The following is a 26,033-nucleotide window of genomic DNA, read 5'->3' as shown; positions in this document are numbered from 1 at the left end:
TAAACCTTGCATTCATGTCTGAAATGCCCTCATCATTGTTCATCTCAAACAGCTCGTACAGTCTCATCTGCTGATTCACCTTGGACTCATTTACTTTATTGGTTCCCTCGTAGGTGACTTCCAGCTTTTTCCAGATCTCTTGTGCTGACTCACAACCTGAGATTTTATTATATTCTGCAGCATCGAGCGGACAGTGAAGCATATTGATAGCCAAAGCGTGATTTTGAAGCTTCTTAAGATCATCCTCTATCCATTTGGCCTCAGCTTTTACAACTATTTGGCCAGCCACAACTTCGACAGGCACAAATGGGCCTTGGACTATAAATAGCCAGGCACTCATGTTTGTAGCCTGAATGAAATTTTTCATCCTATTCTTCCAGAAGGTATAGTTTGACCTAAAGAATAGGGGAGCCCTAGTAATGGACAGCCCCTCAGGCAGTATCTGAGTTGTTTGGTTTCCAGGGAGAAACCGAGTGCTATTTTCGCCCATGGTAGGGATCAGCTCAAGGTTGTTAGACCTATAGCAGTGAGCTTTTAAGCTCTGATACCACTTGTTGGTCCCTTGTAAGGTTGCAAGTATAGTTCCAAGCGGGGGTTAGGAACTATTTAAACTTTTTCGCAATTAGGGCAGACTTCTTTTTCTAAGGAAAAAGGTTTTAACAGCGGCGCTGAGTAAACAGTAAGATACTGGCTTAGTCAACTGGTGACTAGGTCAGTTTCGTAGCTTGAGTCAGGAGATAGCACTTAGAGTCTATTCCTGAGCTCAGACGTTTAACGCGCACAACTCAACTTGACCTCTTTACTTGGTCAGTTTTTGGTTATTTTAAGCAAGCAACATAAATAAGGAGTTAAAGGTAAGAAAAACTTCACTCAGCAGATTTATCCAGGTTCGACTTCTTCTAAGCCTACGTCCTGTCCCCAGAACACGTTCCAAGATTTCGAATCCTCTACTGAGCTCTTTAAAGGTAGAGCCTCAAACCTTTTACAATCTTAGCAACTGAGTATAACAAGAGTACCTTCCTCTATACCTCTACTCAATCCTAATCTCACGCTGAGTACTATAACCGAGTACTCAGCTTCTCCTTTCTATCTCTAGAAATGATAAGTGTTTTGTCCTATACAAAGATTTGCTAAGACACTTTAGACGATTGAAACAATCACTCTAGACTTTTACACAGATATAAGAATTGTAGTGTAAGATTTGCTTTGCTTCTTTGCTTGCAGAACTTGTGTAGAAATTTGGTCAGCGTAATGGCTTGATCAAGTTCTGTGTTGAATGAAGCTTCTGATGGCACTATTTATAGAGATGTCTGGGCATCGATCATTTCGAATTTCGAAATAACCGTTGGAGGGAAACAGCTATATGTCGTTGTCATCCTGACTTGCTCAGAGCTCTCGGCCAATCAGAATTGTGTATCTTCTGTCCTCGGTCAGCTCAGCAGACTGTCTCTCCTTTTATGGTAAAGTCAACTGGACAGCATACTGTATCGTCTGAACTTTACCCAAAGTAGAAATACTTTGTCTGGAAGTTTTCATTTGCCAGCTGCTGTCTTGTACGCTTTGTCGAGACTACTCAGCAGCTTCATCTTGAAGTTGTACCCGAAGGTCTTCTAGATCCTTCTTTTGATGAGTTGCGTTTTGTCCAAAGCGACGACGTTTTAACAAACGCGGGCCGAGTTGTACGGAGTTGTTTGACTTGGGCCTTGACTTCCATATTGGGCTTGGGCCATTTAATTCTTGTGTCTTATAAACAGTTTTAACTCAACATTGAACAAACACATTACTAGAATAAATCAAAGCATTTAAACTTAGTGTGTTTTAGAATATGTATTTCAATTATACTTAAACAATTTTGTCAAATCAAAATTATGTGGAAAGGTGTTTCAACACCTATAACTATCAGTTGAAAGCTATCTACGGTAGTATTTATGTGTTTCATGTCTGTGTCCATGTATGTGTCCCTGTCTGTTTCATTTGGGTTTCTACATTCCTTTTCATAGAAGTTTATGTTTTAAAAATAACATTTCCTTTTATCTGCGTTTTGGCATACAACATATGTTGAAACTTCTGGTCTTCATTCTTAATAGGAAGCCATAACCAAAATGAATGCACGATTGATAGAGGAAAATAAGAAGCTGAAAGGTGAAAAGCAAAGGCTTGAAGAATATGTTGCAAAAAGCAAAGAGGAAACGGCGAATCGGGAGAAGGAATTTAAACAGATGTTTGATTTGTACAATAAACTCCAACAGACGTCGAGATCTCAAGAGATTGAAAATGCACAGATGTTTGAGGCATTGAAAGTCTGGAAGGAAAAAGGAAGAAAATGTTCAGAACTAACAGGAAAGCTAGTGACACTTATTAACCATTTAAATAGATCGCGAAGTTGAATTATCGTTTGAAGAAAGTGTAGCTCGTAGCAGAGCATGGATGAAAGTAGCAATGTTAATTATCAAATTTATATCGTATTTATTTCTAGTGAATTTTGAATTAGTGTTAAACGAGTCAACTTTAATCCACATAAAAAAAAATTATAGGATATAATTGTGATAACCTAATCAGCTATTCTAAATGTAATATTTAAAAATATTGGAGGATATACCAATATTTTTTTATCCTTTTTGGATTAGATGGTTATCTAATCATCTAAATGTTTAGCTAATATCATGTTGCATCCGTTAATGTGTTTACATGAACTTTACTAAGAAAGTTATATTTGCAGGTTGGTAATAAACTTTCTGTAAGGCTTTTTAGAGTATTTGTCACTCTTCCTGAATAGCCTTTTCATCTTCCTTGTGAACATGGCCATCTCCTCATCGTCAGTTGAACTCCCGTTAGTGGAGTCAGCTTTCATGACAAGGGATTTCTGCTTCTTATCTTCAGATTTTTCCTTCACCTCAAAGTTTTTCATGGATATCTCATGGGTCAGCAGTGAACCGATGAGTTCGTCATATTTGTAGGTGGTTAAATCCTGAGCTTCCTCAACTCCTGTCTTCTTTGCTTGCCAATCTTTAGGAAGACTCCTGATTATCTTTTTGACTTGTTCTTCCTCAGTGAAGATTTTCCCAAGTCTCTTGAGCTCATTAATGATGTTGGTAAACCTTGCATTCATGTCTGAAATGCCCTCATCATTGTTCATCTCAAACAGCTCGTACAGTCTCATCTGCTGATTCACCTTGGACTCCTTTACTTTATTGGTTCCCTCGTAGGTGACTTCCAGCTTTTTCCAGATCTCTTGTGCTGACTCACAACCTGAGATTTTATTATATTCTGCAGCATCGAGCGGACAGTGAAGCATATTGATAGTCGAAGCGTGATTTTGAAGCTTCTTAAGATCATCCTCTGTCCATTTGGCCTCAGCTTTTACAACTGTTTGGCCAGCCACAACTTCGACAGGCACAAATGGGCCTTGGACTATAAATAGCCAGGCACTCATGTTTGTAGCCTGAATGAAATTTTTCATCCTATTCTTCCAGAAGGTATAGTTTGACCCGAAGAATAGGGGAGGCCTAGTAATGGACAGCCCCTCAGGCAGTATCTGAGTTGTTTGGTTTCCAGGGAGAAACCGAGTGCTATTTTCGCCCATGGTAGGGATCAGCTCAAGGTTGTTAGACCTTTAGCAGTGAGCTTTTAAGCTCTGATACCACTTGTTGGTCCCTTGTAAGGTTGCAAGTATAGTTCCAAGCGGGGGTTAGGAACTATTTAAACTTTTTCGCAATTAGGGCAGACTTCTTTTTCTAAGGAAAAAGGTTTTAACAGCGGCGCTGAGTAAACAGTAAGATACTGGCTTAGTCAACTGGTGACTAGGTCAGTTTCTTAGCTTGAGTCAGGAGATAGCACTTAGAGTCTATTCCTGAGCTCAGACGTTTAACGCGCACAACTCAACTTGACCTCTTTACTTGGTCAGTTTTTGGTTATTTTAAGCAAGCAACATAAATAAGGAGTTAGAGGTAAGAAATACTTCACTCAGCAGATTTATCCAGGTTCGGCTTCTTCTAAGCCTACGTCCTGTCCCCAGAACACGTTCCAAGATTTCGAATCCTCTACTGAGCTCTTTAAAGGTAGAGCCTTAAACCTTTTACAATCTTAGCAACTGAGTATAACAAGAGTACCTTCCTCTATACCTCTACTCAATCCTAATCTCACGCTGAGTACTATAACCGAGTACTCAGCTTCTCCTTTCTATCTCTAGAAATGATAAGTGTTTTGTCCTATACAAAGATTTGCTAAGACACTTTAGACGATTGAAACAATCACTCTAGACTTTTACACAGATATAAGAATTGTAGTGTAAGATTTGCTTTGCTTCTTTGCTTGCAGAACTTGTGTAGAAATTTGGTCAGCGTAATGGCTTGATCAAGTTCTGTGTTGAATGAAGCTTCTGATGGCACTATTTATAGAGACGTCTGGGCGTCGATCATTTCGAATTTCGAAATAACCGTTGGAGGGAAACAGCTATATGTCGTTGTCATCCTGACTTGCTCAGAGCTCTCGGCCAATCAGAATTGTGTATCTTCTGTCCTCGGTCACCTCAGCAGATTGTCTCTCCTTTTATGGTAAAGTCAACTGGACAGCATACTGTGTCGTCTGAACTTTACCCAAAGTAGAAATACTTTGTCTGGAAGTTTTCATTTGCCAGCTGCTGTCTTGTACGCTTTGTCGAGACTACTCAGCAGCTTCATCTTGAAGTTGTTCCCGAAGGTCTTCTAGATCCTTCTTTTGCTGAGTTGCGTTTTGTCCAAAGCGACGGCGTTTTAACAAACGCGGGCCGAGTTGTACGGAGTTGTTTGACTTGGGCCTTGACTTCCATATTGGGCTTGGGCCATTTAATTCTTATGTCTTATAAACAGTTTTAACTCAACATTGAACAAACACATTACTAGAATAAAATCAAAGCATTTAAACTTAATGTGTTTTAGAATATGTATTTCAATTATACTTAAACAATTTTGTCAAATCAAAATTATGTGGAAAGGTGTTTCAACACCTATAACTATCAGTTGAAAGCTATCTACGGTAGTATTTATGTGTTTCATGTATGTGTCCATGTATGTGTCCCTGTCTGTTTCATTTGGGTTTCTACATTCCTTTTCATAGAAGTTTATGTTTTAAAAATAACATTTCCTTTTATCTGCGTTTTGGCATACAACATATGTTGAAACTTCTGGTCTTCATTCTTAATAGGAAGCCATAACCAAAATGAATGCACGATTGATAGAGGAAAATAAGAAGCTGAAAGGTGAAAAGCAAAGGCTTGAAGAATATGTTGCAAAAAGCAAAGAGGAAACGGCGAATCGGGAGAAGGAATTTAAACAGATGTTTGATTTGTACAATAAACTCCAACAGACGTCGAGATCTCAAGAGATTGAAAATGCACAGATGTTTGAGGCATTGAAAGTCTGGAAGGAAAAAGGAAGAAAATGTTCAGAACTAACAGGAAAGCTAGTGACACTTATTAACCATTTAAATAGATCGCGAAGTTGAATTATCGTTTGAAGAAAGTGTAGCTCGTAGCAGAGCATGGATGAAAGTAGCAATGTTAATTATCAAATTTATATCGTATTTATTTCTAGTGAATTTTGAATTAGTGTCAAACGAGTCAACTTTCATCCACATAAAAAAAATTTATAGGATATAATTGTGATAACCTAATCAGCTATTCTAAATGTAATATTTAAAAATATTGGAGGATATACCAATATTTACAAATATTTTTTTATCCTTTTTGGATTAGATGGTTATCTAATCATCTAAATGTTTAGCTAATATCATGTTGCATCCGTTAATGTGTTTACATGAACTTTACTAAGAAAGTTATATTTGCAGGTTGGTAATAAACTTTCTGTAAGGCTTTTTAGAGTATTTGTCACTCTTCCTGAATAGCCTTTTCATCTTCCTTGTGAACATGGCCATCTCATCATCGTCAGTTGAACTCCCGTTAGTGGAGTCAGCTTTCATGACAAGGGATTTCTGCTTCTTATCTTCAGATTTTTCCTTCACCTCAAAGTTTTTCATGGATATCTCATGGGTCAGTAGTGAACCGATGAGTTCGTCATATTTGTAGGTGGTTAAATCCTGAGCTTCCTCAACTGCTGTCTTCTTTGCTTGCCAATCTTTAGGAAGACTCCTGATTATCTTTTTGACTTGTTCTTCCTCAGTGAAGATTTTCCCAAGTCTCTTGAGCTCATTAATGATGTTGGTAAACCTTGCATTCATGTCTGAAATGCCCTCATCATTGTTCATCTCAAACAGCTCGTACAGTCTCATCTGCTGATTCACCTTGGACTCCTTTACTTTACTGGTTCCCTCGTAGGTGACTTCCAGCTTTTTCCAGATCTCTTGTGCTGACTCACAACCTGAGATTTTATTATATTCTGCAGCATCGAGCGGACAGTGAAGCATATTGATAGCCGAAGCGTGATTTTGAAGCTTCTTAAGATCATCCTCTGTCCATTTGGCCTCAGCTTTTACAACTGTTTGGCCAGCCACAACTTCGACAGGCACAAATGGGCCTTGGACTATAAATAGCCAGGCACTCATGTTTGTAGCCTGAATGAAATTTTTCATCCTATTCTTCCAGAAGGTATAGTTTGACCCGAAGAATAGGGGAGGCCTAGTAATGGACAGCCCCTCAGGCAGTATCTGAGTTGTTTGGTTTCCAGGGAGAAACCGAGTGCTATTTTCGCCCATGGTAGGGATCAGCTCAAGGTTGTTAGACCTTTAGCAGTGAGCTTTTAAGCTCTGATACCACTTGTTGGTCCCTTGTAAGGTTGCAAGTATAGTTCCAAGCGGGGGTTAGGAACTATTTAAACTTTTTCGCAATTAGGGCAGACTTCTTTTTCTAAGGAAAAAGGTTTTAACAGCGGCGCTGAGTAAACAGTAAGATACTGGCTTAGTCAACTGGTGACTAGGTCAGTTTCTTAGCTTGAGTCAGGAGATAGCACTTAGAGTCTATTCCTGAGCTCAGACGTTTAACGCGCACAACTCAACTTGACCTCTTTACTTGGTCAGTTTTTGGTTATTTTAAGCAAGCAACATAAATAAGGAGTTAGAGGTAAGAAATACTTCACTCAGCAGATTTATCCAGGTTCGGCTTCTTCTAAGCCTACGTCCTGTCCCCAGAACACATTCCAAGATTTCGAATCCTCTACTGAGCTCTTTAAAGGTAGAGCCTCAAACCTTTTACAATCTTAGCAACTGAGTATAACAAGAGTACCTTCCTCTATACCTCTACTGAATCCTAATCTCACACTGAGTACTATAACCGAGTACTCAGCTTCTCCTTTCTATCTCTAGAAATGATAAGTGTTTTGTCCTATACAAAGATTTGCTAAGACACTTTAGACGATTGAAACAATCACTCTAGACTTTTACACAGATATAAGAATTGTAGTGTAAGATTTGCTTTGCTTCTTTGCTTGCAGAACTTGTGTAGAAATTTGGTCAGCGTAATGGCTTGATCAAGTTCTGTGTTGAATGAAGCTTCTGATGGCACTATTTATAGAGACGTCTGGGCATCGATCATTTCGAATTTCGAAATAACCGTTGGAGGGAAACAGCTATATGTCGTTGTCATCCTGACTTGCTCAGAGCTCTCGGCCAATCAGAATTGTGTATCTTCTGTCCTCGGTCAGCTCAGCAGACTGTCTCTCCTTTTATGGTAAAGTCAACTGGACAGCATACTGTGTCGTCTGAACTTTACCCAAAGTAGAAATACTTTGTCTGGAAGTTTTCATTTGCCAGCTGCTGTCTTGTACGCTTTGTCGAGACTACTCAGCAGCTTCATCTTGAAGTTGTTCCCGAAGGTCTTCTAGATCCTTCTTTTGCTGAGTTGCGTTTTGTCCAAAGCGACGGCGTTTTAACAAACGCGGGCCGAGTTGTACGGAGTTGTTTGACTTGGGCCTTGACTTCCATATTGGGCTTGGGCCATTTAATTCTTGTGTCTTATAAACAGTTTTAACTCAACATTGAACAAACACATTACTAGAATAAATCAAAGCATTTAAACTTAGTGTGTTTTAGAATATGTATTTCAATTATACTTAAACAATTTTGTCAAATCAAAATTATGTGAAAAGGTGTTTCAACACCTATAACTATCAGTTGAAAGCTATCTACGGTAGTATTTATGCGTTTCATGTCTGTGTCCATGTATGTGTCCCTGTCTGTTTCATTTGGGTTTCTACATTCCTTTTCATAGAAGTTTATGTTTTAAAAATAACATTTCCTTTTATCTGCGTTTTGGCATACAACATATGTTGAAACTTCTGGTCTTCATTCTTAATAGGAAGCCATAACCAAAATGAATGCACGATTGATAGAGGAAAATAAGAAGCTGAAAGGTGAAAAGCAAAGGCTTGAAGAATATGTTGCAAAAAGCAAAGAGGAAACGGCGAATCGGGAGAAGGAATTTAAACAGATGTTTGATTTGTACAATAAACTCCAACAGACGTCGAGATCTCAAGAGATTGAAAATGCACAGATGTTTGAGGCATTGAAAGTCTGGAAGGAAAAAGGAAGAAAATGTTCAGAACTAACAGGAAAGCTAGTGACACTTATTAACCATTTAAATAGATCGCGAAGTTGAATTATCGTTTGAAGAAAGTGTAGCTCGTAGCAGAGCATGGATGAAAGTAGCAATGTTAATTATCAAATTTATATCGTATTTATTTCTAGTGAATTTTGAATTAGTGTCAAACGAGTCAACTTTAATCCACATAAAAAAAATTTATAGGATATAATTGTGATAACCTAATCAGCTATTCTAAATGTAATATTTAAAAATATTGGAGGATATACCAATATTTACAAATATTTTTTTATCCTTTTTGGATTAGATGGTTATCTAATCATCTAAATGTTTAGCTAATATCATGTTGCATCCGTTAATGTGTTTACATGAACTTTACTAAGAAAGTTATATTTGCAGGTTGGTAATAAACTTTCTGTAAGGCTTTTAAGAGTATTTGTCACTCTTCCTGAATAGCCTTTTCATCTTCCTTGTGAACATGGCCATCTCCTCATCGTCAGTTGAACTCCCGTTAGTGGAGTCAGCTTTCATGACAAGGGATTTCTGCTTCTTATCTTCAGATTTTTCCTTCACCTCAAAGTTTTTCATGGATATCTCATGGGTCAGCAGTGAACCGATGAGTTCGTCATATTTGTAGGTGGTTAAATCCTTAGCTTCCTCAACTGCTGTCTTCTTTGCTTGCCAATCTTTAGGAAGACTCCTGATTATCTTTTTGACTTGTTCTTCCTCAGTGAAGATTTTCCCAAGTCTCTTGAGCTCATTAATGATGTTGGTAAACCTTGCATTCATGTCTGAAATGCCCTCATCATTGTTCATCTCAAACAGCTCGTACAGTCTCATCTGCTGATTCACCTTGGACTCCTTTACTTTACTGGTTCCCTCGTAGGTGACTTCCAGCTTTTTCCAGATCTCTTGTGCTGACTCACAACCTGAGATTTTATTATATTCTGCAGCATCGAGCGGACAGTGAAGCATATTGATAGCCGAAGCGTGATTTTGAAGCTTCTTAAGATCATCCTCTGTCCATTTGGCCTCAGCTTTTACAACTGTTTGGCCAGCCACAACTTCGACAGGCACAAATGGGCCTTGGACTATAAATAGCCAGGCACTCATGTTTGTAGCCTGAATGAAATTTTTCATCCTATTCTTCCAGAAGGTATAGTTTGACCCGAAGAATAGGGGAGGCCTAGTAATGGACAGCCCCTCAGGCAGTATCTGAGTTGTTTGGTTTCCAGGGAGAAACCGAGTGCTATTTTCGCCCATGGTAGGGATCAGCTCAAGGTTGTTAGACCTTTAGCAATGAGCTTTTAAGCTCTGATACCACTTGTTGGTCCCTTGTAAGGTTGCAAGTATAGTTCCAAGCGGGGGTTAGGAACTATTTAAACTTTTTCGCAATTAGGGCAGACTTCTTTTTCTAAGGAAAAAGGTTTTAACAGCGGCGCTGAGTAAACAGTAAGATACTGGCTTAGTCAACTGGTGACTAGGTCAGTTTCTTAGCTTGAGTCAGGAGATAGCACTTAGAGTCTATTCCTGAGCTCAGACGTTTAACGCGCACAACTCAACTTGACCTCTTTACTTGGTCAGTTTTTGGTTATTTTAAGCAAGCAACATAAATAAGGAGTTAAAGGTAAGAAATACTTCACTCAGCAGATTTATCCAGGTTCGGCTTCTTCTAAGCCTACGTCCTGTCCCCAGAACACGTTCCAAGATTTTGAATCCTCTACTGAGCTCTTTAAAGGAAGAGCCTCAAACCTTTTACAATCTTAGCAACTGAGTATAACAAGAGTACCTTCCTCTATACCTCTACTCAATCCTAATCTCACGCTGAGTACTATAACCGAGTACTCAGCTTCTCCTTTCTATCTCTAGAAATGATAAGTGTTTTGTCCTATACAAAGATTTGCTAAGACACTTTAGACGATTGAAACAATCACTCTAGACTTTTACACAGATATAAGAATTGTAGTGTAAGATTTGCTTTGCTTCTTTGCTTGCAGAACTTGTGTAGAAATTTGGTCAGCGTAATGGCTTGATCAAGTTCTGTGTTGAATGAAGCTTCTGATGGCACTATTTATAGAGACGTCTGGGCATCGATCATTTCGAATTTCGAAATAACCGTTGGAGGGAAACAGCTATATGTCGTTGTCATCCTGACTTGCTCAGAGCTCTCGGCCAATCAGAATTGTGTATCTTCTGTCCTCGGTCAGCTCAGCAGACTGTCTCTCCTTTTATGGTAAAGTCAACTGGACAGCATACTGTGTCGTCTGAACTTTACCCAAAGTAGAAATACTTTGTCTGAAAGTTTTCATTTGCCAGCTGCTGTCTTGTACGCATTGTCGAGACTACTCAGCAGCTTCATCTTGAAGTTGTTCCCGAAGGTCTTCTAGATCCTTCTTTTGCTGAGTTGCGTTTTGTCCAAAGCGACGGCGTTTTAACAAACGCGGGCCGAGTTGTACTGAGTTGTTTGACTTGGGCCTTGACTTCCATATTGGGCTTGGGCCATTTAATTCTTATGTCTTATAAACAGTTTTAACTCAACATTGAACAAACACATTACTAGAATAAATCAAAGCATTTAAACTTAGTGTGTTTTAGAATATGTATTTCAATTATACTTAAACAATTTTGTCAAATCAAAATTATGTGGAAAGGTGTTTCAACACCTATAACTATCAGTTGAAAGCTATCTACGGTAGTATTTATGCGTTTCATGTCTGTGTCCATGTATGTGTCCCTGTCTGTTTCATTTGGGTTTCTACATTCCTTTTCATAGAAGTTTATGTTTTAAAAATAACATTTCCTTTTATCTGCGTTTTGGCATACAACATATGTTGAAACTTCTGGTCTTCATTCTTAATAGGAAGCCATAACCAAAATGAATGCACGATTGATAGAGGAAAATAAGAAGCTGAAAGGTGAAAAGCAAAGGCTTGAAGAATATGTTGCAAAAAGCAAAGAGGAAACGGCGAATCGGGAGAAGGAATTTAAACAGATGTTTGATTTGTACAATAAACTCCAACAGACGTCGAGATCTCAAGAGATTGAAAATGCACAGATGTTTGAGGCATTGAAAGTCTGGAAGGAAAAAGGAAGAAAATGTTCAGAACTAACAGGAAAGCTAGTGACACTTATTAACCATTTAAATAGATCGCGAAGTTGAATTATCGTTTGAAGAAAGTGTAGCTCGTAGCAGAGCGTGGATGAAAGTAGCAATGTTAATTATCAAATTTATATCGTATTTATTTCTAGTGAATTTTGAATTAGTGTCAAACGAGTCAACTTTAATCCACATAAAAAAAATTTATAGGATATAATTGTGATAACCTAATCAGCTATTCTAAATGTAATATTTAAAAATATTGGAGGATATACCAATATTTACAAATATTTTTTTATCCTTTTTGGATTAGATGGTTATCTAATCATCTAAATGTTTAGCTAATATCATGTTGCATACGTTAATGTGTTTACATGAACTTTACTAAGAAAGTTATATTTGCAGGTTGGTAATAAACTTTCTGTAAGGCTTTTTAGAGTATTTGTCACTCTTCCTGAATAGCCTTTTCATCTTCCTTGTGAACATGGCCATCTCCTCATCGTCAGTTGAACTCCCGTTAGTGGAGTCAGCTTTCATGACAAGGGATTTCTGCTTCTTATCTTCAGATTTTTCCTTCACCTCAAAGTTTTTCATGGATATCTCATGGGTCAGCAGTGAACCGATGAGTTCGTCATATTTGTAGGTGGTTAAATCCTTAGCTTCCTCAACTGCTGTCTTCTTTGCTTGCCAATCTTTAGGAAGACTCCTGATTATCTTTTTGACTTGTTCTTCCTCAGTGAAGATTTTCCCAAGTCTCTTGAGCTCATTAATGATGTTGGTAAACCTTGCATTCATGTCTGAAATGCCCTCATCATTGTTCATCTCAAACAGCTCGTACAGTCTCATCTGATGATTCACCTTGGACTCCTTTATTTTATTGGTTCCCCCGTAGGTGACTTCCAGCTTTTTCCAGATCTCTTGTGCTGACTCACAACCTGAGATTTTATTATATTCTGCAGCATCGAGCGGACAGTGAAGCATATTGATAGCCGAAGCGTGATTTTGAAGCTTCTTAAGATCATCCTCTGTCCATTTGGCCTCAGCTTTTACAACTGTTTGGCCGGCCACAACTTCGACAGGCACAAATGGGCCTTGGACTATAAATAGCCAGGCACTCATGTTTGTAGCCTGAATGAAATTTTGCATCCTATTCTTCCAGAAGGTATAGTTTGACCCGAAGAATAGGGGAGGCCTAGTAATGGACAGCCCCTCAGGCAGTATCTGAGTTGTTTGGTTTCCAGGGAGAAACCGAGTGCTATTTTCGCCCATGGTAGGGATCAGCTCAAGGTTGTTAGACCTTTAGCAGTGAGCTTTTAAGCTCTGATACCACTTGTTGGTCCCTTGTAAGGTTGCAAGTATAGTTCCAAGCGGGGGTTAGGAACTATTTAAACTTTTTCGCAATTAGGGCAGACTTCTTTTTCTAAGGAAAAAGGTTTTCACCGCGACGCTGAGTAAACAGTAAGATACTGGCTTAGTCAACTGGTGACTAGGTCAGTTTCTTAGCTTGAGTCAGGAGATAGCACTTAGAGTCTATTCCTGAGCTCAGACGTTTAACGCGCACAACTCAACTTGACCTCTTTACTTGGTCAGTTTTTGGTTATTTTAAGCAAGCAACATAAATAAGGAGTTAAAGGTAAGAAATACTTCACTCAGCAGATTTATCCAGGTTCGGCTTCTTCTAAGCCTACGTCCTGTCCCCAGAACACGTTCCAAGATTTCGAATCCTCTACTGAGCTCTTTAAAGGTAGAGCCTCAAACCTTTTACAATCTTAGCAACTGAGTATAACAAGAGTACCTTCCTCTATACCTCTACTCAATCCTAATCTCACGCTGAGTACTATAACCGAGTACTCAGCTTCTCCTTTCTATCTCTAGAAATGATAAGTGTTTTGTCCTATACAAAGATTTGCTAAGACACTTTAGACGATTGAAACAATCACTCTAGACTTTTATATAGATATAAGAATTGTAGTGTAAGATTTGCTTTGCTTCTTTGCTTGCAGAACTTGTGTAGAAATTTGGTCAGCGTAATGGCTTGATCAAGTTCTGTGTTGAATGAAGCTTCTGATGGCACTATTTATAGAGACGTCTGGGCATCGGTCATTTTGAATTTCAAAATAACCGTTGGAGGGAAACAGCTATATGTCGTTGTCATCCTGACTTGCTCAGAGCTCCCGGCCAATCAGAATTGTGTATCTTCTGTCCTCGGTCAGCTCAGCAGACTGTCTCTCCTTTTATGGTAAAGTCAACTGGACAGCATACTGTGTCGTCTGAACTTTACCCAAAGTAGAAATACTTTGTCTGGAAGTTTTCATTTGCCAGCTGCTGTTTTGTACGCTTTGTCGAGACTACTCAGCAGCTTCATCTTGAAGTTGTTCCCGAAGGTCTTCTAGATCCTTCTTTTGATGAGTTGCGTTTTGTCCAAAGCGACGGCGTTTTAACAAACGCGGGCCGAGTTGTTTGACTTGGGCCTTGACTTCCATATTGGGCTTGGGCCATTTAATTCTTGTGTCTTATAAACAGTTTTAACTCAACATTGAACAAACACATTACTAGAATAAATCAAAGCATTTAAACTTAGTGTGTTTTAGAATATGTATTTCAATTATACTTAAACAATTTTGTCAAATCAAAATTATGTGGAAAGGTGTTTCAACACCTATAACTATCAGTTGAAAGCTATCTACGGTAGTATTTATGTGTTTCATGTCTGTGTCTATGTATGTGTCCCTGTCTGTTTCATTTGGGTTTCTACATTCCTTTTCATAGAAGTTTATGTTTTAAAAATAACATTTCCTTTTATCTGCGTTTTGGCATACAACATATGTTGAAACTTCTGGTCTTCATTCTTAATAGGAAGCCATAACCAAAATGAATGCACGATTGATAGAGGAAAATAAGAAGCTGAAAGGTGAAAAGCAAAGGCTTGAAGAATATGTTCAGAACTAACAGGAAAGCTAGTGACACTTATTAACCATTTAAATAGATCGCGAAGTTGAATTATCGTTTGAAGAAAGTGTAGCTCGTAGCAGAGCATGGATGAAAGTAGCAATGTTAATTATCAAATTTATATCGTATTTATTTCTAGTGAATTTTGAATTAGTGTCAAACGAGTCAACTTTAATCCACATAAAAAAAATTATAGGATATAATTGTGATAACCTAATCAGCTATTCTAAATGTAATATTTAAAAATATTGGAGGATATACCAATATTTTTTTATCCTTTTTGGATTAGATGGTTATCTAATCATCTAAATGTTTAGCTAATATCATGTTGCATCCGTTAATGTGTTTACATGAACTTTACTAAGAAAGTTATATTTGCAGGTTGGTAATAAACTTTCTATAAGGCTTTTTAGAGTATTTGTCACTCTTCCTGAATAGCCTTTTCATCTTCCTTGTGAACATGGCCATCTCCTCATCGTCAGTTGAACTCCCGTTAGTGGAGTCAGCTTTCATGACAAGGGATTTCTGCTTCTTATCTTCAGATTTTTCTTTCACCTCAAAGTTTTTCATGGATATCTCATGGGTCAGCAGTGAACCGATGAGTTCATCATATTTGTAGGTGGTTAAATCCTGAGCTTCCTCAACTGCTGTCTTCTTTGCTTGCCAATCTTTAGGAAGACTCCTGATTATCTTTTTGACTTGTTCTTCCTCAGTGAAGATTTTCCCAAGTCTCTTGAGCTCATTAATGATGTTGGTAAACCTTGCATTCATGTCTGAAATGCCCTCATCATTGTTCATCTCAAACAGCTCGTACAGTCTCATCTGCTGATTCACCTTGGACTCCTTTACTTTATTGGTTCCCTCATAGGTGACTTCCAGCTTTTTCCAGATCTCTTGTGCTGACTCACAACCTGAGATTTTATTATATTCTGCAGCATCGAGCGGACAGTGAAGCATATTGATAGCCGAAGCGTGATTTTGAAGCTTCTTAAGATCATCCTCTGTCCATTTGGCCTCAGCTTTTACAACTGTTTGGCCAGCCACAACTTCGACAGGCACAAATGGGCCTTGGACTATAAATAGCCAGGCACTCATGTTTGTAGCCTGAATGAAATTTTTCATCCTATTTTTCCAGAAGGTATAGTTTGACCCGAATAATAGGGGAGGCCTAGTAATGGACAGCCCCTCAGGCAGTATCTGAGTTGTTTGGTTTCCAGGGAGAAACCGAGTGCTATTTTCGCCCATGGTAGGGATCAGCTCAAGGTTGTTAGACCTTTAGCAGTGAGCTTTTAAGCTCTGATACCACTTGTTGGTCCCTTGTAAGGTTGCAAGTATAGTTCCAAGCGGGGGTTAGGAACTATTTAAACTTTTTCGCAATTAGGGCAGACTTCTTTTTCTAAGGAAAAAGGTTTTAACAGCGGCGCTGAGTAAACAGTAAGATACTGGCTTAGTCAACTGGTGACTAGGTCAGTTTCTTAGCTTGAGTCACGAGATAGCACTTAGAGTCTATTCCTGAGCTCAGACGTTTAACGCGCACAACTCAACTTGACCTCTTTACTTGGTCAGTTTTTGGTTATTTTAAGCAAGCAACATAAATAAGGAGTTAAAGGTAAGAAATACTTCACTCAGCAGATTTATCCAGGTTCGGCTTCTTCTAAGCCTACGTCCTGTCCCCAGAACACGTTCCAAGATTTCGAATCCTCTACTGAGCTCTTTAAAGGTAGAGCCTCAAACCTTTTACAATCTTAGCAACTGAGTATAACAAGAGTACCTTCCTCTATACCTCTACTCAATCCTAATCTCACGCTGAGTACTATAACCGAGTACTCAGCTTCTCCTTTCTATCTCTAGAAATGATAAGTGTTTTGTCCTATACAAAGATTTGCTAAGACACTTTAGACGATTGAAACAATCACTCTAGACTTTTACACAGATATAAGAATTGTAGTGTAAGATTTGCTTTGCTTCTTTGCTTGCAGAACTTGTGTAGAAATTTGGTCAGCGTAATGGCTTGATCAAGTTCTGTGTTGAATGAAGCTTCTGATGGCACTATTTATAGAGACGTCTGGGCATCGATCATTTCGAATTTCGAAATAACCGTTGGAGGGAAACAGCTATATGTCGTTGTCATCCTGACTTGCTCAGAGCTCTCGGCCAATCAGAATTGTGTATCTTCTGTCCTCGGTCAGCTCAGCAGACTGTCTCTCCTTTTATGGTAAAGTCAACTGGACAGCATACTGTGTCGTCTGAACTTTACCCAAAGTAGAAATACTTTGTCTGAAAGTTTTCATTTGCCAGCTGCTGTCTTGTACGCTTTGTCGAGACTACTCAGCAGCTTCATCTTGAAGTTGTTCCCGAAGGTCTTCTAGATCCTTCTTTTGCTGAGTTGCATTTTGTCCAAAGCGACGGCGTTTTAACAAACGCGGGCCGAGTTGTACTGAGTTGTTTGACTTGGGCCTTGACTTCCATATTGGGCTTGGGCCATTTAATTCTTATGTCTTATAAACAGTTTTAACTCAACATTGAACAAACACATTACTAGAATAAATCAAAGCATTTAAACTTAGTGTGTTTTAGAATATGTATTTCAATTATACTTAAATAATTTTGTCAAATCAAAATTATGTGGAAAGGTGTTTCAACACCTATAACTATCAGTTGAAAGCTATCTACGGTAGTATTTATGTGTTTCATGTATGTGTCCATGTATGTGTCCCTGTCTGTTTCATTTGGGTTTCTACATTCCTTTTCATAGAAGTTTATGTTTTAAAAATAACATTTCCTTTTATCTGCGTTTTGGCATACAACATATGTTGAAACTTCTGGTCTTCATTCTTAATAGGAAGCCATAACCAAAATGAATGCACGATTGATAGAGGAAAATAAGAAGCTGAAAGGTGAAAAGCAAAGGCTTGAAGAATATGTTGCAAAAAGCAAAGAGGAAACGGCGAATCGGGAGAAGGAATTTAAACAGATGTTTGATTTGTACAATAAACTCCAACAGACGTCGAGATCTCAAGAGATTGAAAATGCACAGATGTTTGAGGCATTGAAAGTCTGGAAGGAAAAAGGAAGAAAATGTTCAGAACTAACAGGAAAGCTAGTGACACTTATTAACCATTTAAATAGATCGCGAAGTTGAATTATCGTTTGAAGAAAGTGTAGCTCGTAGCAGAGCGTGGATGAAAGTAGCAATGTTAATTATCAAATTTATATCGTATTTATTTCTAGTGAATTTTGAATTAGTGTCAAACGAGTCAACTTTAATCCACATAAAAAAAATTTATAGGATATAATTGTGATAACCTAATCAGCTATTCTAAATGTAATATTTAAAAATATTGGAGGATATACCAATATTTACAAATATTTTTTTATCCTTTTTGGATTAGATGGTTATCTAATCATCTAAATGTTTAGCTAATATCATGTTGCATACGTTAATGTGTTTACATGAACTTTACTAAGAAAGTAATATTTGCAGGTTGGTAATAAACTTTCTGTAAGGCTTTTTAGAGTATTTGTCACTCTTCCTGAATAGCCTTTTCATCTTCCTTGTGAACATGGCCATCTCCTCATCGTCAGTTGAACTCCCGTTAGTGGAGTCAGCTTTCATGACAAGGGATTTCTGCTTCTTATCTTCAGATTTTTCCTTCACCTCAAAGTTTTTCATGGATATCTCATGGGTCAGCAGTGAACCGATGAGTTCGTCATATTTGTAGGTGGTTAAATCCTTAGCTTCCTCAACTGCTGTCTTCTTTGCTTGCCAATCTTTAGGAAGACTCCTGATTATCTTTTTGACTTGTTCTTCCTCAGTGAAGATTTTCCCAAGTCTCTTGAGCTCATTAATGATGTTGGTAAACCTTGCATTCATGTCTGAAATGCCCTCATCATTGTTCATCTCAAACAGCTCGTACAGTCTCATCTGATGATTCACCTTGGACTCCTTTATTTTATTGGTTCCCCCGTAGGTGACTTCCAGCTTTTTCCAGATCTCTTGTGCTGACTCACAACCTGAGATTTTATTATATTCTGCAGCATCGAGCGGACAGTGAAGCATATTGATAGCCGAAGCGTGATTTTGAAGCTTCTTAAGATCATCCTCTGTCCATTTGGCCTCAGCTTTTACAACTGTTTGGCCGGCCACAACTTCGACAGGCACAAATGGGCCTTGGACTATAAATAGCCAGGCACTCATGTTTGTAGCCTGAATGAAATTTTGCATCCTATTCTTCCAGAAGGTATAGTTTGACCCGAAGAATAGGGGAGGCCTAGTAATGGACAGCCCCTCAGGCAGTATCTGAGTTGTTTGGTTTCCAGGGAGAAACCGAGTGCTATTTTCGCCCATGGTAGGGATCAGCTCAAGGTTGTTAGACCTTTAGCAGTGAGCTTTTAAGCTCTGATACCACTTGTTGGTCCCTTGTAAGGTTGCAAGTATAGTTCCAAGCGGGGGTTAGGAACTATTTAAACTTTTTCGCAATTAGGGCAGACTTCTTTTTCTAAGGAAAAAGGTTTTAACAGCGGCGCTGAGTAAACAGTAAGATACTGGCTTAGTCAACTGGTGACTAGGTCAGTTTCTTAGCTTGACTCAGGAGATAGCACTTAGAGTCTATTCCTGAGCTCAGACGTTTAACGCGCACAACTCAACTTGACCTCTTTACTTGGTCAGTTTTTGGTTATTTTAAGCAAGCAACATAAATAAGGAGTTAAAGGTAAGAAATACTTCACTCAGCAGATTTATCCAGGTTCGGCTTCTTCCAAGCCTACGTCCTGTCCCCAGAACACGTTCCAAGATTTCGAATCCTCTACTGAGCTCTTTAAAGGTAGAGCCTCAAACCTTTTACAATCTTAGCAACTGAGTATAACAAGAGTACCTTCCTCTATACCTCTACTCAATCCTAATCTCACGCTGAGTACTATAACCGAGTACTCAGCTTCTCCTTTCTATCTCTAGAAATGATAAGTGTTTTGTCCTATACAAAGATTTGCTAAGACACTTTAGACGATTGAAACAATCACTCTAGACTTTTATATAGATATAAGAATTGTAGTGTAAGATTTGCTTTGCTTCTTTGCTTGCAGAACTTGTGTAGAAATTTGGTCAGCGTAATGGCTTGATCAAGTTCTGTGTTGAATGAAGCTTCTGATGGCACTATTTATAGAGACGTCTGGGCATCGGTCATTTTGAATTTCGAAATAACCGTTGGAGGGAAACAGCTATATGTCGTTGTCATCCTGACTTGCTCAGAGCTCCCGGCCAATCAGAATTGTGTATCTTCTGTCCTCGGTCAGCTCAGCAGACTGTCTCTCCTTTTATGGTAAAGTCAACTGGACAGCATACTGTGTCGTCTGAACTTTACCCAAAGTAGAAATACTTTGTCTGGAAGTTTTCATTTGCCAGCTGCTGTTTTGTACGCTTTGTCGAGACTACTCAGCAGCTTCATCTTGAAGTTGTTCCCGAAGGTCTTCTAGATCCTTCTTTTGATGAGTTGCGTTTTGTCCAAAGCGACGGCGTTTTAACAAACGCGGGCCGAGTTGTACGGAGTTGTTTGACTTGGGCCTTGACTTCCATATTGGGCTTGGGCCATTTAATTCTTGTGTCTTATAAACAGTTTTAACTCAACATTGAACAAACACATTACTAGAATAAATCAAAGCATTTAAACTTAGTGTGTTTTAGAATATGTATTTCAATTATACTTAAACAATTTTGTCAAATCAAAATTATGTGGAAAGGTGTTTCAACACCTATAACTATCAGTTGAAAGCTATCTACGGTAGTATTTATGTGTTTCATGTATGTGTCCATGTATGTGTCCCTGTCTGTTTCATTTGGGTTTCTACATTCCTTTTCATAGAAGTTTATGTTTTAAAAATAACATTTCCTTTTATCTGCGTTTTGGCATACAACATATGTTGAAACTTCTGGTCTTCATTCTTAATAGGAAGCCATAACCAAAATGAATGCACGATTGATAGAGGAAAATAAGAAGCTGAAAGGTGAAAAGCAAAGGCTTGAAGAATATGTTGCAAAAAGCAAAGAGGAAACGGCGAATCGGGAGAAGGAATTTAAACAGATGTTTGATTTGTACAATAAACTCCAACAGACGTCGAGATCTCAAGAGATTGAAAATGCACAGATGTTTGAGGCATTGAAAGTCTGGAAGGAAAAAGGAAGAAAATGTTCAGAACTAACAGGAAAGCTAGTGACACTTATTAACCATTTAAATAGATCGCGAAGTTGAATTATCGTTTGAAGAAAGTGTAGCTCGTAGCAGAGCATGGATGAAAGTAGCAATGTTAATTATCAAATTTATATCGTATTTATTTCTAGTGAATTTTGAATTAGTGTCAAACGAGTCAACTTTAATCCACATAAAAAAAATTATAGGATATAATTGTGATAACCTAATCAGCTATTCTAAATGTAATATTTAAAAATATTGGAGGATATACCAATATTTTTTTATCCTTTTTGGATTAGATGGTTATCTAATCATCTAAATGTTTAGCTAATATCATGTTGCATCCGTTAATGTGTTTACATGAACTTTACTAAGAAAGTTATATTTGCAGGTTGGTAATAAACTTTCTGTAAGGCTTTTTAGAGTATTTGTCACTCTTCCTGAATAGCCTTTTCATCTTCCTTGTGAACATGGCCATCTCCTCATCGTCAGTTGAACTCCCGTTAGTGGAGTCAGCTTTCATGACAAGGGATTTCTGCTTCTTATCTTCAGATTTTTCTTTCACCTCAAAGTTTTTCATGGATATCTCATGGGTCAGCAGTGAACCGATGAGTTCGTCATATTTGTAGGTGGTTAAATCCTGAGCTTCCTCAACTGCTGTCTTCTTTGCTTGCCAATCTTTAGGAAGACTCCTGATTATCTTTTTGACTTGTTCTTCCTCAGTGAAGATTTTCCCAAGTCTCTTGAGCTCATTAATGATGTTGGTAAACCTTGCATTCATGTCTGAAATGCCCTCATCATTGTTCATCTCAAACAGCTCGTACAGTCTCATCTGCTGATTCACCTTGGACTCCTTTACTTTATTGGTTCCCTCATAGGTGACTTCCAGCTTTTTCCAGATCTCTTGTGCTGACTCACAACCTGAGATTTTATTATATTCTGCAGCATCGAGCGGACAGTGAAGCATATTGATAGCCGAAGCGTGATTTTGAAGCTTCTTAAGATCATCCTCTGTCCATTTGGCCTCAGCTTTTACAACTGTTTGGCCAGCCACAACTTCGACAGGCACAAATGGGCCTTGGACTATAAATAGCCAGGCACTCATGTTTGTAGCCTGAATGAAATTTTTCATCCTATTTTTCCAGAAGGTATAGTTTGACCCGAATAATAGGGGAGGCCTAGTAATGGACAGCCCCTCAGGCAGTATCTGAGTTGTTTGGTTTCCAGGGAGAAACCGAGTGCTATTTTCGCCCATGGTAGGGATCAGCTCAAGGTTGTTAGACCTTTAGCAGTGAGCTTTTAAGCTCTGATACCACTTGTTGGTCCCTTGTAAGGTTGCAAGTATAGTTCCAAGCGGGGGTTAGGAACTATTTAAACTTTTTCGCAATTAGGGCAGACTTCTTTTTCTAAGGAAAAAGTTTTTAACAGCGGCGCTGAGTAAACAGTAAGATACTGGCTTAGTCAACTGGTGACTAGGTCAGTTTCTTAGCTTGAGTCAGGAGATAGCACTTAGAGTCTATTCCTGAGCTCAGACGTTTAACGCGCACAACTCAACTTGACCTCTTTACTTGGTCAGTTTTTGGTTATTTTAAGCAAGCAACATAAATAAGGAGTTAAAGGTAAGAAATACTTCACTCAGCAGATTTATCCAGGTTCGGCTTCTTCTAAGCCTACGTCCTGTCCCCAGAACACGTTCCAAGATTTCGAATCCTCTACTGAGCTCTTTAAAGGTAGAGCCTCAAACCTTTTACAATCTTAGCAACTGAGTATAACAAGAGTACCTTCCTCTATACCTCTACTCAATCTTAATCTCACGCTGAGTACTATAACCGAGTACTCAGCTTCTCCTTTCTATCTCTAGAAATGATAAGTGTTTTGTCCTATACAAAGATTTGCTAAGACACTTTAGACGATTGAAACAATCACTCTAGACTTTTACACAGATATAAGAATTGTAGTGTAAGATTTGCTTTGCTTCTTTGCTTGCAGAACTTGTGTAGAAATTTGGTCAGCGTAATGGCTTGATCAAGTTCTGTGTTGAATGAAGCTTCTGATGGCACTATTTATAGAGACGTATGGGCATCGATCATTTCGAATTTCGAAATAACCGTTGGAGGGAAACATCTATATGTCGTTGTCATCCTGACTTGCTCAGAGCTCTCGGCCAATCAGAATTGTGTATCTTCTATCCTCGGTCAGCTCAGCAGACTGTCTCTCCTTTTATGGTAAAGTCAACTGGACAGCATACTGTGTCGTCTGAACTTTACCCAAAGTAGAAATACTTTGTCTAGAAGTTTTCATTTGCCAGCTGCTGTCTTGTACGCTTTGTCGAGACTACTCAGCAGCTTCATCTTGAAGTTGTTCCCGAAGGTCTTCTAGATCCTTCTTTTGCTGAGTTGCGTTTTGTCCAAAGCGACGGCGTTTTAACAAACGCGGGCCGAGTTGTACTGAGTTGTTTGACTTGGGCCTTGACTTCCATATTGGGCTTGGGCCATTTAATTCTTATGTCTTATAAACAGTTTTAACTCAACATTGAACAAACACATTACTAGAATAAATCAAAGCATTTAAACTTAGTGTGTTTTAGAATATGTATTTCAATTATACTTAAACAATTTTGTCAAATCAAAATTATGTGGAAAGGTGTTTCAACACCTATAACTATCAGTTGAAAGCTATCTACGGTAGTATTTATGTGTTTTATGTCTATGTCCATGTATGTGTCCCTGTCTGTTTCATTTGAGTTTCTACATTCCTTTTCATAGAAGTTTATGTTTTAAAAATAACATTTCCTTTTATCTGCGTTTTGGCATACAACATATGTTGAAACTTTTGGTCTTCATTCTTAATAGGAAGCCATAACCAAAATGAATGCACGATTGATAGAGGAAAATAAGAAGCTGAAAGGTGAAAAGCAAAGGCTTGAAGAATATGTTGCAAAAAGCAAAAGAGGAAACGGCGAATCGGGAGAAGGAATTTAAACAGATGTTTGATTTGTATAATAAACTCCAACAGACGTCGAGATCTCAAGAGATTGAAAATGCACAGATGTTTGAGGCATTGAAAGTCTGGAAGGAAAAAGGAAGAAAATGTTCAGAACTAACAGGAAAGCTAGTGACACTTATTAACCATTTAAATAGATCGCGAAGTTGAATTATCGTTTGAAGAAAGTGTAGCTCGTAGCAGAGCGTGGATGAAAGTAGCAATGTTAATTATCAAATTTATATCGTATTTATTTCTAGTGAATTTTGAATTAGTGTCAAACGAGTCAACTTTAATCCACATAAAAAAAAATTATAGGATATAATTGTGATAACCTAATCAGCTATTCTAAATGTAATATTTAAAATTATTGGAGGATATACCAATATTTACAAATATTTTTTTATCCTTTTTGGATTAGATGGTTATCTAATCATCTAAATGTTTAGCTAATATCATGTTGCATCCGTTAATGTGTTTACATGAACTTTACTAAGAAAGTTATATTTGCAGGTTGGTAATAATTATAATTTTCGAACATCTATATATTTATCTATATAAAAGTCGAACTCTCTAAACATTTCAATATGATGCCACGTTAGTAATTACTGATGTGGCAAACCACGAATTTTCACTATTTTCCTACCACTCTCCCCTTAATTTGTCCAGTCTATCTATTTATTACATTTAATTCAATCTTTACATATTCTATGGTGTTACTAGAGAACTAAATATCATTAGTTTAATTAAATTGAATTAATATTCATTGTTAATTTTATAAAACATTTTAGTGATTACACTTGTCATTAATGTAAATTAATTCAGTAAGATTAATTCCACATTAAGTGAATTAATTAAGAAAAACAAAACATTTCGATAGTTTTCTAATAAGAGTAATTTTTGGATCATTTGACATGAAGAGATAGTTCATCTGAAAATTTCTCTATGCCAAATTTTGGTTAGCTCCCAAAACTTTTGTTTCAATTCGTCCGTCTTATTTCTTCATTTTCTAGTGATAAATCGACATACACGGTTAGAGTTTGACTCACATTTTTCTTATATCTTGGGAGACAATTGTCGATTGCGGCAAAATCTCTCTTAAGAAGATTTATCTCATCACGCTTTAAAATTTTATTTTTCTTAGTTCATCTGAACATTTATTATATATATATATATATATATATATATATATATATATATATATATATATTATAGTGGAAGTAGAGAGAAAAAAAAGAAGAGTTTTAAAGCCAATTTTGATGAGTTGTCAAAATAGTAAAAAAAAGAAAATGAAAAATATTTAATAGCAGATTTATAATTATATATAGGGTTAAGGTGCAAAATACCCCTAACGATTTGGGTCATGAGCAATTTTACCCCTAACGTTTGAAATGATGCAATTTTACCCCTAACGTTGGAAGCCAAAAGCAATTTTACCCCTAAAATTGATAAAATGGGTCAATTTGAGAAATAATTCATCAAACTGTCTTCTCGGTCATGAATCTTGCATCTACACTTTACATGTGCGTCATTTTATCAGTAACAAATCACAAACATATGTTTTGATGTGAAAAAAAATAAAAAATAAACACAAAAAGAATATATTGTCTTTTGTACGAATTTAACAAAAAAAATTCAAAAATTATAAATATTAATCTCCAATTCTCTTATTAGATTATAAAAAACATGAAATCCTTTTTTAAGAACGAATTTATATGCAATTGGTGCAGAATAAGGAACAAAAATGTATGTGTTTTATAGTAGTGTCTGAAATTGACCCAAATTATCAATGTTGGGGGATAAAATTGCTCCAAATTACCAACGTTAGGGGTAAAATTGCACCATTTTAGATGTTAGGGGTAAAATTGCTCCTGATCCAAAATTTTAAGGATATTTTTGTACCTTAACCCACCTGATTTTGCACATGTAGTTGGTGTGGTAAGAAGAGATATCCTTCCTCCATAACCATACTACTTTAAAAAGTGTTAGGGCTTTGTAACTACCAATGGTTTATTCCAGTGCCGCATATCTCTTTAACTGCAGCTGTGGGAAGTTAGCACTTTTCTTTGATCCGCCCTACTGCTCGGAGAGCGATCCAGACTAAACTTACAGCCATCAAGAAGGAATTGGTTATAGCATGAGTCTCCCATCTATAAAAAAGAGCAATTCCTGTGCGGAATCCATTTTCATGTCGCGGTGGGCATAGTATACTAAAAAGGAGGAGTAGCGGCATTGAAATTCCTAAGCAAACTGAATCCCCCGAAATATATATATATATATATATATATATATA

This window comes from Euphorbia lathyris, chromosome 9, assembly GCF_963576675.1.
Source record: "Euphorbia lathyris chromosome 9, ddEupLath1.1, whole genome shotgun sequence".
Taxonomy (NCBI): Eukaryota; Viridiplantae; Streptophyta; class Magnoliopsida; order Malpighiales; family Euphorbiaceae; genus Euphorbia; species Euphorbia lathyris.
This window is presented reverse-complemented; position numbering follows the sequence as displayed.